Source organism: Artibeus jamaicensis, unplaced genomic scaffold (assembly GCF_021234435.1).
Source record: "Artibeus jamaicensis isolate MK-2021 breed Jamaican fruit bat unplaced genomic scaffold, CSHL_Jam_final contig_490, whole genome shotgun sequence".
NCBI classification, from domain to species: Eukaryota; Metazoa; Chordata; class Mammalia; order Chiroptera; family Phyllostomidae; genus Artibeus; species Artibeus jamaicensis.
The window spans coordinates 14,140,106-14,151,557 of record NW_026521861.1 but is presented as its reverse complement, the minus strand read 5'-3'; positions in this window follow the sequence as shown (position 1 = coordinate 14,151,557).

Here is an 11,452-nt window from a genome sequence, read left to right as displayed (position 1 = left end):
TTCTTTGCTAAAAACAAATCATCTACATGTAATAAAGGCAGAACCTAGCCGTAAACATTTTGGTTACAGGGGTGTACGCTTTCCCAGGAGGTGGGTTTTCCTAGCGGGGCGGCCAGCTGCACCCCTCCCTAGCTTGGAGACCCACCAGCACCCGCACGGGCTCCCTTTGTGGGGAGGGGGCTGGGCCCCCAGACTTTCACCTGTTTCTTAGGCTTACAGACAAGGGCCACAGAGGAATGAATGTAACTGATTTTGCACAACACTCAGTAATTTTAGGTGTCGAGTTTTTCTTAGGCTGTACTGACGTGTCCTGTCGTTAGGACGGCTGTGTCACAGCGCCTGCCCAGGTCAGGGTGATGGTGACTGCGGTTGGAAGTACACCTCCCACCTGGGCCGACTCAAACACGGTAGAAGTTTCCTGCTCATGGGGCAGAGGACGATGTTCCCGTCAGCAGGGGTCTGTGCGCCATGCAGTTGTTCCAAGCCCCAGGCCAATGGCAGCTCTCACCTTCTCTCCCCAGGAACCTGGGTGTCACGGAGCACGCTCTGGGCAGCCGTGGGCCTGTCGTGGGAGTGTGACAGTCCTGGTCACTCTGCACTGGCTCGAACTTGGCGACTTCACCACACCCACCTGCCAGGAGGCTGCAAAGTGTGCACTAGCTGTTCTCCAGGAAGAAGTTGAAATAGTGACTAGCTGGCAGTGTCTGCCGAGTCACCTCAATCACACTTTGAGTTGGTGGTAACTGTCGCTGAGGCACGATGCTGAACAGCGCAGGTCGCTATTTGTGATTCAGCGTGGGCCCTTGTCCTTGGGTGTGTTGGCAGAGCTGATAGAAGTCACCGCCCGTATTGCCAGGTAGTGTGCGCGCTTGGTCCCAAGGATATGCGGTCCACGGTAGGGGCCGAAACAGTTACGTGCCCAGGGAGGCTCAGTGAGAGTGTAGTCACCTTTGCAAAGTCGGCCAAGGCTTCCCGGCAGGGGCGATGCTTAGTGTAATTCGTAACAGGGACTGACGCCGGAGGCCAACTGAAGCAAGAGCGTCCCAGGCGGAGCAGCAATATGACGCATGGGTCTCGGCAGGGGCTTCAGCGGCTGGTGGTCTGGGCGGAAGGGGTCCAGCGGCCGAACCATGATAGGGTGGCTGGACCCCTATTGCACACAGCTTCGGGAGACCTGCTGGGGACCTCGGACCTCCGTGACTAGGGAGTGAGGAAGGTGGTAGAGGCAGGTGATGTGAGTCACGTTTACTAATTTCCACACGTCAAATCGGACATTTTGCGGCACCATATTTAGCAGTGCGGGTCACATTTAGATATTCCGTGTCAAGGTGCCGCGGAGTTTAGCTCCTGGGCAGTGTTTACGGAGATGTGGAGGTGAGAAGACAGGTTTGTTGTGGGAGACAGGTGGAGGAAAGGGGTTCTTAAAGGCGGAACGTCAAGAGCAACTAATGTTGCCAAGCCATGAAGCCGACAGTGGGGGGTGGCCGACCCTCGGCGTCAGAGGGCCCTGGTGGTCCGGGCCAAGTCGGAGATCCAAGTCATGGTCACAGGAGGTGGTCTTAGGTTGGTTTTCTAGAAGCACCGTCTCTGGTGTCTTGTGGAATGATTTACAAAGACATGCGCATCTGGAAAAACCTGCAAGCAAGGGAGTAAAGCTGACTTAAGAGGGCAAGAGCCCAGCAAGGAAAAGCCTCGAGCCATCCTTAAGGCAAAGGTGCTGGCTTCTTAATGGCCACGTCTTGGCCAGACCGTGCCTGGGCGGCCCCTGGGGCAGAGAGACACCACATCCCCTGCAAGGTGGCCCCCCTCAGTGGAGGGCAGGTTTCCAGAAAGGGGCACCTGTGGCCCGTTAGCAGCTGAAACAGCCCCTGGGGGTGGGTCCGCAGAGCCAGCGAGGTGCTGCGTGGGGAGGGGAGTGTGCGCATGCGTGGTCGTGGCTGCTGGGCCTGTCGAGGGGAGACCGTCTGGACCAGCAGCGCGGGTGCTGGCGTGAAGTCGGAAGGGTTTGAATAATCCGCACCACTCCTGGTGTCCTGATGAAATGAGAAATCTCAGCTACGACTAATGGTGCTGGGTGGAAGCCTGCTGAACTTGAAATCCTTAGTGCTGTGATTATTGGTTCTAGGAATAAATGAAACCCTTCAGTCACCCGCCCTGAGACAGTACGAAAACCAATGAGCTGTCTACATGTTTTAAATACCTCATGAGAGCACTGTGCATACAGCAGGTGCTGTGCAGGGAAGCGGGTGAAAATTAAAACCACCTACTGCTGCGTGTGTGCTTACGTGTGTAGATGACTAAATACACGTATCGTACACAGAGTGGAGAGACTTCCAGAGTAAGCTCCGTGGGTCCGAGGTCAGGTCCGTTGGGGAAATACTGTATTGTCACACAAGGGCTGCAAGACGTCAGTAGACCCCTGTTGATGTCTGTCACCGTGCTTCTCAAACTTGTTTAATAATGTGATCATTTTTATCTTCTAACCTGCCATTTATTAACAGTCCACATACAGAGCCACAGCAACCCAGGAAATGCAGATCTCACCACCAGGCCTGTGGGGCAGCAACAGTTTAGAGTCTAACACTTGTCCTGCTCCCGGGTCCTGCTCTGGGAAGGGCCTCTGTGCGCGCCCCCTCTGCTGTGTGCCGGGCTCCTCCCATCTCCCTTTATTCGAGGCTCATCTTAAATCTTCATACTCCCCAGTTTTCCTTGACGTTTGCTCCCAGGGCTTCGGAGTCACACCCTCTGCACCCTTATATTATGTAGATTTCTGAGTCCACGCCAGACTTACTGAATCTCTGCAGTCTGGGGGATGCTTCTCTGGCAGCTGTCCTGATGGGATTGCAGGCCGACATTTTATGGGGATGGATGGATGGGTGGGTGGGTGGGAAGTAAATGCCTGGTCCTCCCAGGGAAACCATTTTCCATTTTCTTGTCTTTTTTTTTTTTAGATTACTTATTTATTTTTAGAGAAGGGGAGGGAGGTAGAAAGGGAGAGAAACATCAATGTGTGGTTGCCTCTCACACACCCCCTACTGGGGACCTGGCCTGCAACCCAGGCACGTGCCCTGACTGGGAATTGAACTGATGACCCTTTGATTTGCAGGCCTGCACTCAATCCACTGAGCTACACCAGCCAGGGCTCCATTTTCTTGATAGCCTTATTCATGACTGATTGGGAATGTAAACTTTGGAAGTACTGTCATAGTTCTATTTAATTTTTCTAAATTCTTTGGTTTTTCAGTGTCTTATAGGCTCCTGCCTTAAAGAGACACCTCAGTTCTGTGTACGTCATAGGAAAGTCCACAGGTAGAAAAGCTGAAATGTTCTCGTCACTTTCCATACTCCTGGAAGCATCCCTCCAGGGAAGCCAATATACATTTTACTTGTTTAATAGGTGAGGAAACAGATGCTGGGAGGCTTAAGAGAGAACTCGAAAGCTATACATCTAGCATAAGAGGGCCTGGATCAGAAACCAGGCCAGGCCTTTGCTCTTTCTCCCTATTCCTGGGGTTCTCCTGTGTGACCCATGCACTAGCTGGAAGCGAAAGAATCACTCGTTAAAAAGGAACCCTCCAGGGCCCCTCTCAGGGGCAGGGCCTGGGACCCCGCAGTTTCGTAAGCGCCTGTGATCCATGCATACTGATGTTAAAGAATCATTGTCTTGAAGTAGCACCTCTTTCCTCCTGGGGATGCCAGAGTGGGAGAGAAACAAGCCAACAAAACCTGCATGTTTATCACAAATTGTGGGGAGGTAGGTGTACCATGCAGTGTAAATGCTGAGTCCAATTCCATCAGTATAAATGCTTGTATCCCCAAACAGTCTGGCTCTACTCAGTCAACCACTTCCATTTTCAAAAAAGAGAAAAAGAAAGGTTCCATGTCAAAGAACTCAATTAGAACCCTCACTTGGTACTTACTTCCTTGCTGGCAGGGCTCAAAACAAAACCCAGTCTATGTACATAAAAGTTGCGTTCCCTGTGGTAGAGGGCTTAATTAAAGTCCTCAGATGTTTTTCACCTTGGAAGGCAGTTTTATGAAATTCTTACATTATCAGAAGTGGCTCCAGCTCCAACAAAAGCTTTGTAAGTAGCCCAGCTCCGGCAGCAGCAAGCCACTGCCTTCTGGATGCTGTGTCCCGGTTCCTTTACCTCCCCACTGCTCAAGGATGGCACTAGAATGGTCTCAAGGTTAAGGGCAGATAACAGAATCTGGAAGCAGTGGATTTCCCCCCATTCTTTTGCCTCATTTTGTCCATAAATACATATTGAGGGTTTGTTACATGGCAGATGTGATTGTAAACACTGAGGATACGACACAACAAAAATCCTCACAGCCTGGGCAGGGAGGTGCTATTACCTCCATTTTTTGGAAGGAGAACCAAGATACGGAGAGATGAAGGAACCCACGTGAGGTTCCACCATTCACAGTGGCAGTGAAAGCACCCAGTTGATATGTAATCTGAGACTTAATATGATGTAAGGATTTGAAGTTTATATGGCTATTTGTGAAGATTTTATTAACATGCATAAAGCCCTTCAGCACATAAGGTGTGGAATGTGTTCAAGCAATGTTATTCAGCCCCCTGGCTGCAATGCCACGATTTAATGAGCCATCCCTTTTCATGACTATCAGTAGACATTGCACAAAGGTGTGTAGTAGGTGTTCAATAAAATTTTTTGGCTGAATGAATGGCCAAAAGTGCCTACTGACTAATTAGTACATTCTCATTTTCTTCATCTTTTCTTTAGAGGCATTTCTGCTCTAAAGTATCCTCAGTATATTTTTCTGAAACCAAAAGATTTTTGACAAAACTCATTTCTTTCCCTTCCTCTCCGCCTCTGTCTTTTAACCTTCTGGAAGCTAGAGACAGACCCTCTCTCTGAGAAGATACACATGTGAACATACACACTGCATCTCAGCACGATTCCAGGGGGTCCCGGGCCTACTGACCTTGCTACTTTGCGGTCCCTGCTGAAAACACTCCCTTCTAGGAGACTGAGCCCACTGAGACACGAGGGCCTGGAGACTGTCCCGGGTAGCAAGCTACTGGACAATCTGCAGCTCAGCGGCCGTTTCATTCCTCTAGTCGAGGCTGGACCTAACTCTTCCCAAACTCCTTGTAATTTAGGGATAGCAAAGGTTAAAGCAGTTTAGGCATTCTGGGTTCCTTACACAGGCTTGTGGTTATTGAGATAAGCTAATGAAGATGTTACAGCTAAAAATAGGCTCATTCAATCTTACCAATCATGTATACTCTGAAACTACTGAGCTCACCTTTTTATAAGCATATTTTTCTCCCCCTTCATTTACGAGTGGTGAGAAAACCCAAAGGTCAAAGTATTGCCAAGCTTTCCTGGGCCCTTGGGAACTGAACGGTCATGTCAAGACCCTTCTGGAAGCAGAAAGGAGGCTAAGACAAGAGAAGACTTTCTGAAGCGAAATCATGTCAAGTGCTTTGCTTGACCTCAAAAAATACTTAACCAGGGTTGGTAATTGATTGACAGGGAAACTCACGGGGAGAAATGGAGGATGTATGAAAACACTTAAGTAGAACTGCCCAAAGGAAGAACCTGAAAAGTTCAGCCATAGATTTTCTGAGATGAAAGTGGAGGCATTAGCGTGCTGGAGAATTAGGCCCTGAGTTTTCCCCATTTGGAAGCTAAAAAAAGAATGACCTGCTGCCCAAGACAAAGAAGAAAATGATTCGGGCCCAGAGGGAACTGTCACTCACACGCACACCGTCCGGGGGGGCTGGGGAGGATTAGAGCCGCCATTGTGGCTTCTCCAGAGTGAAGCAGCCAAACAATGTCTAGTGGTTGCTAGGCAACCATGAGCCCATCGCTGCCCTTTTCCATTAAACATTATCTGCCTTCTTAGATTGTTTTAATTTATTTTTTAAACAGCAAAGGTATTGCAACAAAGAACTATCAGTGAGACCTAACAGTAAAAGCACATTTGAGGTGAAGGCTTTGAACAAGGTTAGAGCACTCTTGGGCGGGATGTTACTGAAAGTGATGGGTGACTCAAACCTCCTCCCTGAAATATTTCATCACGTGACCTCATGTTTCCTGGTGCCCAAAACAATAACACTGGGGACCACGATAATCTCTGAGCACTGTAGAACTTACGGTTCTAATTGACCTGGTTGGAATAACCTCAGTGATCTGCTGTGACCCACCCCAAGCTAGATGTTGTCCTGCAGCAAGGTTTTCTATCAGCAAAAAGCGGTTGTCAGAGGGGGTGAAGTGGAGTTCTGGCCCCGAGAAGCTTTGTAGACAGGGGAAAGCCCTCTGTTCCCAGACCCTGAGCACAGGCACACGGAAATAACACCTGTTTAGCTAAGGACCCCTTTCTGGAACACAAAAAATTAAAAGTTCCTGGATGGAGAAAATATGGGTCTTTATTCAGAAACCAATTTACATTGAAGTATGGTGGTACCTCAGTACTTGTCGTTAGTCCTTTCTGGGGCTCGTGACCGATGCAGAAACAGAGGAGTCCTGAACGAAGAAGCAGTGTCTCTTGCTGGGCAGCACTGTGACTCATACAAGTTCTAGCGAGTGGGACGAGTCCCAAGCAAGTGCCGAGTGCTGAAACATTTTTTTCTCATCCAGATGTGATGACTACCAGGTTTGATGAGTTCTGAAGCTGACAAGTGCCAGGTGTGACTGTATTGGAGATACACTTATGACTCTGACCACAAGAGGGTGGGGAGGTCCCCAGAAAGAGGGAGTAAAATCAGGATTAGGAGAGTTACTGCCAGCCTGTACCCTATTTTGTTGCCTATAACAGTGGGGTTAAAACAGATCCCAAAACAACCAGTACCACGAATCAAGGACTATTGTAAATCACCTTACCTCATTGCGCTTGTGTGTTTGGGAATCCCTGATTTCTCAATAATCGGAAGAAAATGTGACGGACCCTCTTTTTAGAAAGACACACATAAATGTGCATACAACTTAAGGAAGATCCAGAACATCTTGGAGTTTGGGTTCGGTGTTGTTCTAAGAACTTTAGGTCAAGAACCGTGAACTGGGCGCTAGACTCTTCAATAACAGTCTTGGGTGTGTGTGTGTGTGTGTGTATGTGTGTAATTATACATGCCATGTAGAACCAAGCCAGAAGGAAGTAGAAAATAAAAGCCATTTTCTTCCTGAGTCTACCTGGTAGCTGGAGGTAGGCACTGGGCTTAGAGTTGTTTGTGTGCACACCTCCCTGTGGTGCGCTCTTCCTGTTGAAGCATTCAGTGTAGGGCTTCCCAACCTGCAGGGGCTTGGGGAGGATTTGATGGATCAACCAGTGTTCCTATGGCTTTCCAACCCCTTAGCCAACTTTACGTTTAACCAATGGTGGATTACGCTGTGTTCACAGAGAGGTTGTGATGTTATGACCTGGCTTCTGGTTCCTGCACTGCTGCTAATTAGACCATAGGACGTTGGTCAAGTCACTTCCATTCTCTGGGCCTCATTCATTCATTTCAGCTGTGCCTTCTGAGACACCAGGGCCTTGAGCTGGGAAGTTGCCAGGGTTATCAGCTGGATGACTCAAGGTCTCCAACCTTAAGTGGCTCTCAGTCTTGCAAGTCTTGAATATTTAAACAAACAAACAAACAAACAAACAAGACTCAGTGATGACAGGAAATGGAGCTCAAGGTCTTGGTTTGCGCAAGTGTGAAATAAAGGGTTAGATAAGAGCAGAATCCAGCTGATTATAGCCCTGCCTGTGGACCAAATTTGATTTCCCAGCGGCTTTGTAAATAAAGCTTTACTGAAGCATCACAGCTCTCATTTGTTGGCATGTTGTCTACATCCGCTTTCCTGCTGCAACAGCAGAGTCGAGCAGTTGTAAGAGAGGGTATGGCCCACAACTCTAATTTTTCCTTCTATCACAAAACCTGCATGGGCTCCTGAGCAGGTAGAACACATGGATTGCATTAAGCGTGATTTTCTTTGAAGAGCTCAGCAGAAAGTCTGTGTGTCCCAAGCAGACAGCGAGTGCCATTCCTTGGGGGAGTGGAGACCAACCAAGTCCCTGGAGTACAGAATGGAGGCCGGGCTCTGTCCTTTGGGGAAACTATTTCTAGGCTGTGTGAAAGTTCTGCTCATTGCTATAACGAAGCTCCTTAGGGAGCTGCTCAGGGGTGCCAGTTGGCGAGCATGCACTTGCAGTGAAAAACAATGGTGTTTCCAGGGAGTTCCAGCTGACAAATGCACTTGGTTGTGTAAGAGCTGATCCACAGGAGGCCTGAGGGGTCTAGCTGGTGTGGATGGACTAGCCGGGAAATCATCAGCCCTCCATGGATCTTCACTGCAAGTCTCTAGGAGAAAGTAAAAATTGGTAGTCTGGAACTGGGCTCGCTCCATGAGAGGTTCTAACAAGAGACTTGAGCAGTTTCTGGGAGGACTGGATGAAGCCTTGAACAAGTACAGAGACTAGTGAAGTCAGGCTGGGCTGGTTTTCACCGAAGTCTTGAACCCTTTCTCCTCTCAGACTACTCCTTTTTTACTCGTCTTTCTCAAATCCTTAAAGGCAGATTCCAAGACAAGATATCTTTTGTTTATCTTTGAACTGTTGTGGCTGATTGCATTATCAGCCCCAATCCTTTGCACACCCCTGTATTCATCCTTTCCTACTGATATTACAATTCTCCCACTGTCTCTATAAGCAAAACAGCAGAATATAGTTTGCTCCTTGAACTTGGGCTTGCTCATGTGACTCATTTGGGTTAGTGATATGCAGGTGAAATGACAGGGTGCCAGCTCTGATCCTAAGTCTGGGTTTCCACTTGTCACTTGGTTAATTTACCATCACTGCAAGAAAAACATGCCCACGTCAGGTGTGGGGGGTCAAAGAGGGTACTGAAAGGAGGATGAGAGACACATGGAGTGGACTTGCCCCAACCAGCAACAGACCTGCACTGGGAGCTGCCAAGAGGTCCGAAGCAGAGTTCGGTTGAGCCCAGCTAGATCAGCCAAATCCCAGCAGAACCACAGATGTGAGCAATAATAAATCATTGATCTTCCCGGCTCCCGAGATTTGGGTGTTTTGTTACGCAGCAAAGCTAACTGATACCAACCTCCCTCAAGCTCTGGAAGAAAGCTCTCAGAAAGCAAGAGAATGAATGGTTAAATAAAAAGACCAGAGAAAGTCCACCCACTGTGTTTGAAAGCAAACAGCAAATGTGAATATAACCCTTCTTTATGCGTGGAAAGAGAGGAGGAGAAAGAGGAAACAGCAAAAGGGGAAGGAAGGAAAGAAGGAGAGAGGGAAGAGAGAGAGATTTTGGGGCAATGACTGAAGAAAAAAAGATGGGCTTACAGTTTGAGAAATTGGAGGAACATATCACGAAGATGCAGAAGGAGATCATTATTTTGAAAACAAAATTTACCTAAGGAAATAGAGTGTTTAGATAGCTTCTGCCTGATGCTTGTAAAGAAATTCAAGAAAATAGGAACTTTCAAGAATAAGCAATCAAGTGTGAAACGAGACAATGGTGTTAACAACATGCGCTCTCTTGGATCCCTCACTTCGGGTCACTCGCCAGCTGTCATGCTGTGCAGACACTCAAGCAGCCCAATGGGGAGGCCCTGAGGGTGGGGGGAGGAGCTGAGACTCCTGCAAACAGCCAGCGTGAACTTCCCAGCCACAGGAGGGAGCCACCTTGCAGGTGGATCCTCCAGTCTTCAGAGACAGCTATTTGAAGAGAGTATAAGGTGAAAGATGCGATGAGTTTTATGACCTGCACTCCATTATGTCCTTGATGTCCTATTGGTCACAGAGCCAACCCTATTCATTGGGGAAGAAACTATACAAGAATACGAATGCCAGAAGATGAGAATCATTGGGGGCCATCTTGGAAGCTGGCTACTACACCCAACATATGTATTTGCCTAGTGGAAGAAATTTTCCAGTAAAAATAGATGCTAACATTTATCCTCTACTTGCTGTACTACAGACCTGTGAAAATGCTTTACATATAGAACTCTTTTAATCTTCCCAACAACCCCAAGGTAGGTACTATTATCCTTATTTTTATAGAAGAGGAAACTGAAGCACTAAGGGTTTAGGTAATTGGTCCAATGCCATTTGCTCAGTACATAGAAAATGCAGGTGGTCTGGCTTCAGAATCCACATTTGCAAGCCCTGTAGTATCCTGCCCCTTGGTGAAACTAAATTCCACCACCACGGCTTGGTCTGCAAGTGTTTCGTGGAAGTGGGAAGGGGAGAATCAAGGATAGGAGGGAGGCAGGATAGCGAGGGTGGGGGTGGCTCCTTAGCTACTGTGCTAAGAACAGCAACTCAGGAAACCGGAAGCTGATGATTCACACAGTGACTTCTCTGCACACTGCGCCTGCGACAGCTGGCCCTCTGTGCCCCTCGCTGCACCCAGAACATCCCCACGGAACATCCTCACGGCGCCTTCTGACGGTGTGTCTGTGCTGTTACCAAGCCACTTACGAATTTTCATACCTCCCTGGCAAAGAATACGATTAACTTGCCCCTTCAAATAAACTTCCCTGGCCAGTCTGTTGAAAGTTATCTGCTCTCTGCCACCAGGGAGCACAGGCAGTGGAGAGCATCTCACCTGCCTCTATTTGAAGAGTGTCGGGCGGTAAATTATAAATGAAAACTCCACCTGCTCAGAGTAGCCCCACCTGTGCGTCTGACCCTGGGAGAGTGTTCACGTATATAAACCAGGAGAAAGCAACTGGATTTCCCAGCAACCACCCGGTGGCCTCTGTGCCCCGCAAATGGAGCTGTGCTGGGGCAGACCTGCTGAAGACTGAGACAGTTGAGGTTCTGCATGAGGCCACCTGGAAGGTCAGGCCACTGCCTCCTGGGGCCCCAGTCATGTCTTAGTGCCCAGATGATGCTGCATTGCCAGGCTTTGAGGGAAAACCAACAAGGTTTGTCACAAAGAAACAAAGTGGAACTTGGCCCGGGGTGGGGGTGTGGAGGGGGGAGCCTGCAGTGGATAGCGAATGGGTGCTCCCATCTTTGCTGCTTGAATTCATGACCCTTTCTTTCTTTCTTTTTTTTTTTTTTGGCTCAGAAGATGATGTAACACATGGCTCACAGCTGCCTCTTGCAGGGATTTCAGAAAATGATGGGAAGACAGGGAACACCTGGGCACCTTTGCGCCATTCCGCGTGGAGAGAGCCAGGTGGGCGCTCTCCTCCACCCAGTTCCTGATGGAAGGCTTCCCTCACTTTGTAACAGGGAGAGAGAGGGAGGAAGGGGCACTGGGATGATGTGCTTCGGAACAGGATGCTGTGTGTATGAGCTCTGGTGAGCCACTGAGGGTGGGCGTGGTTGCAGGAGCACACCTCTCTCCTCCAGAAGTCCTCAGCTCGTGGTCCAGTCAAGGGCTCCTGGCAGGTCATAGTGACAAGAGACACTCATGTAGCATTTACACTGAGCCAGGGACACTTCCGGGTACGATATGTAGCAA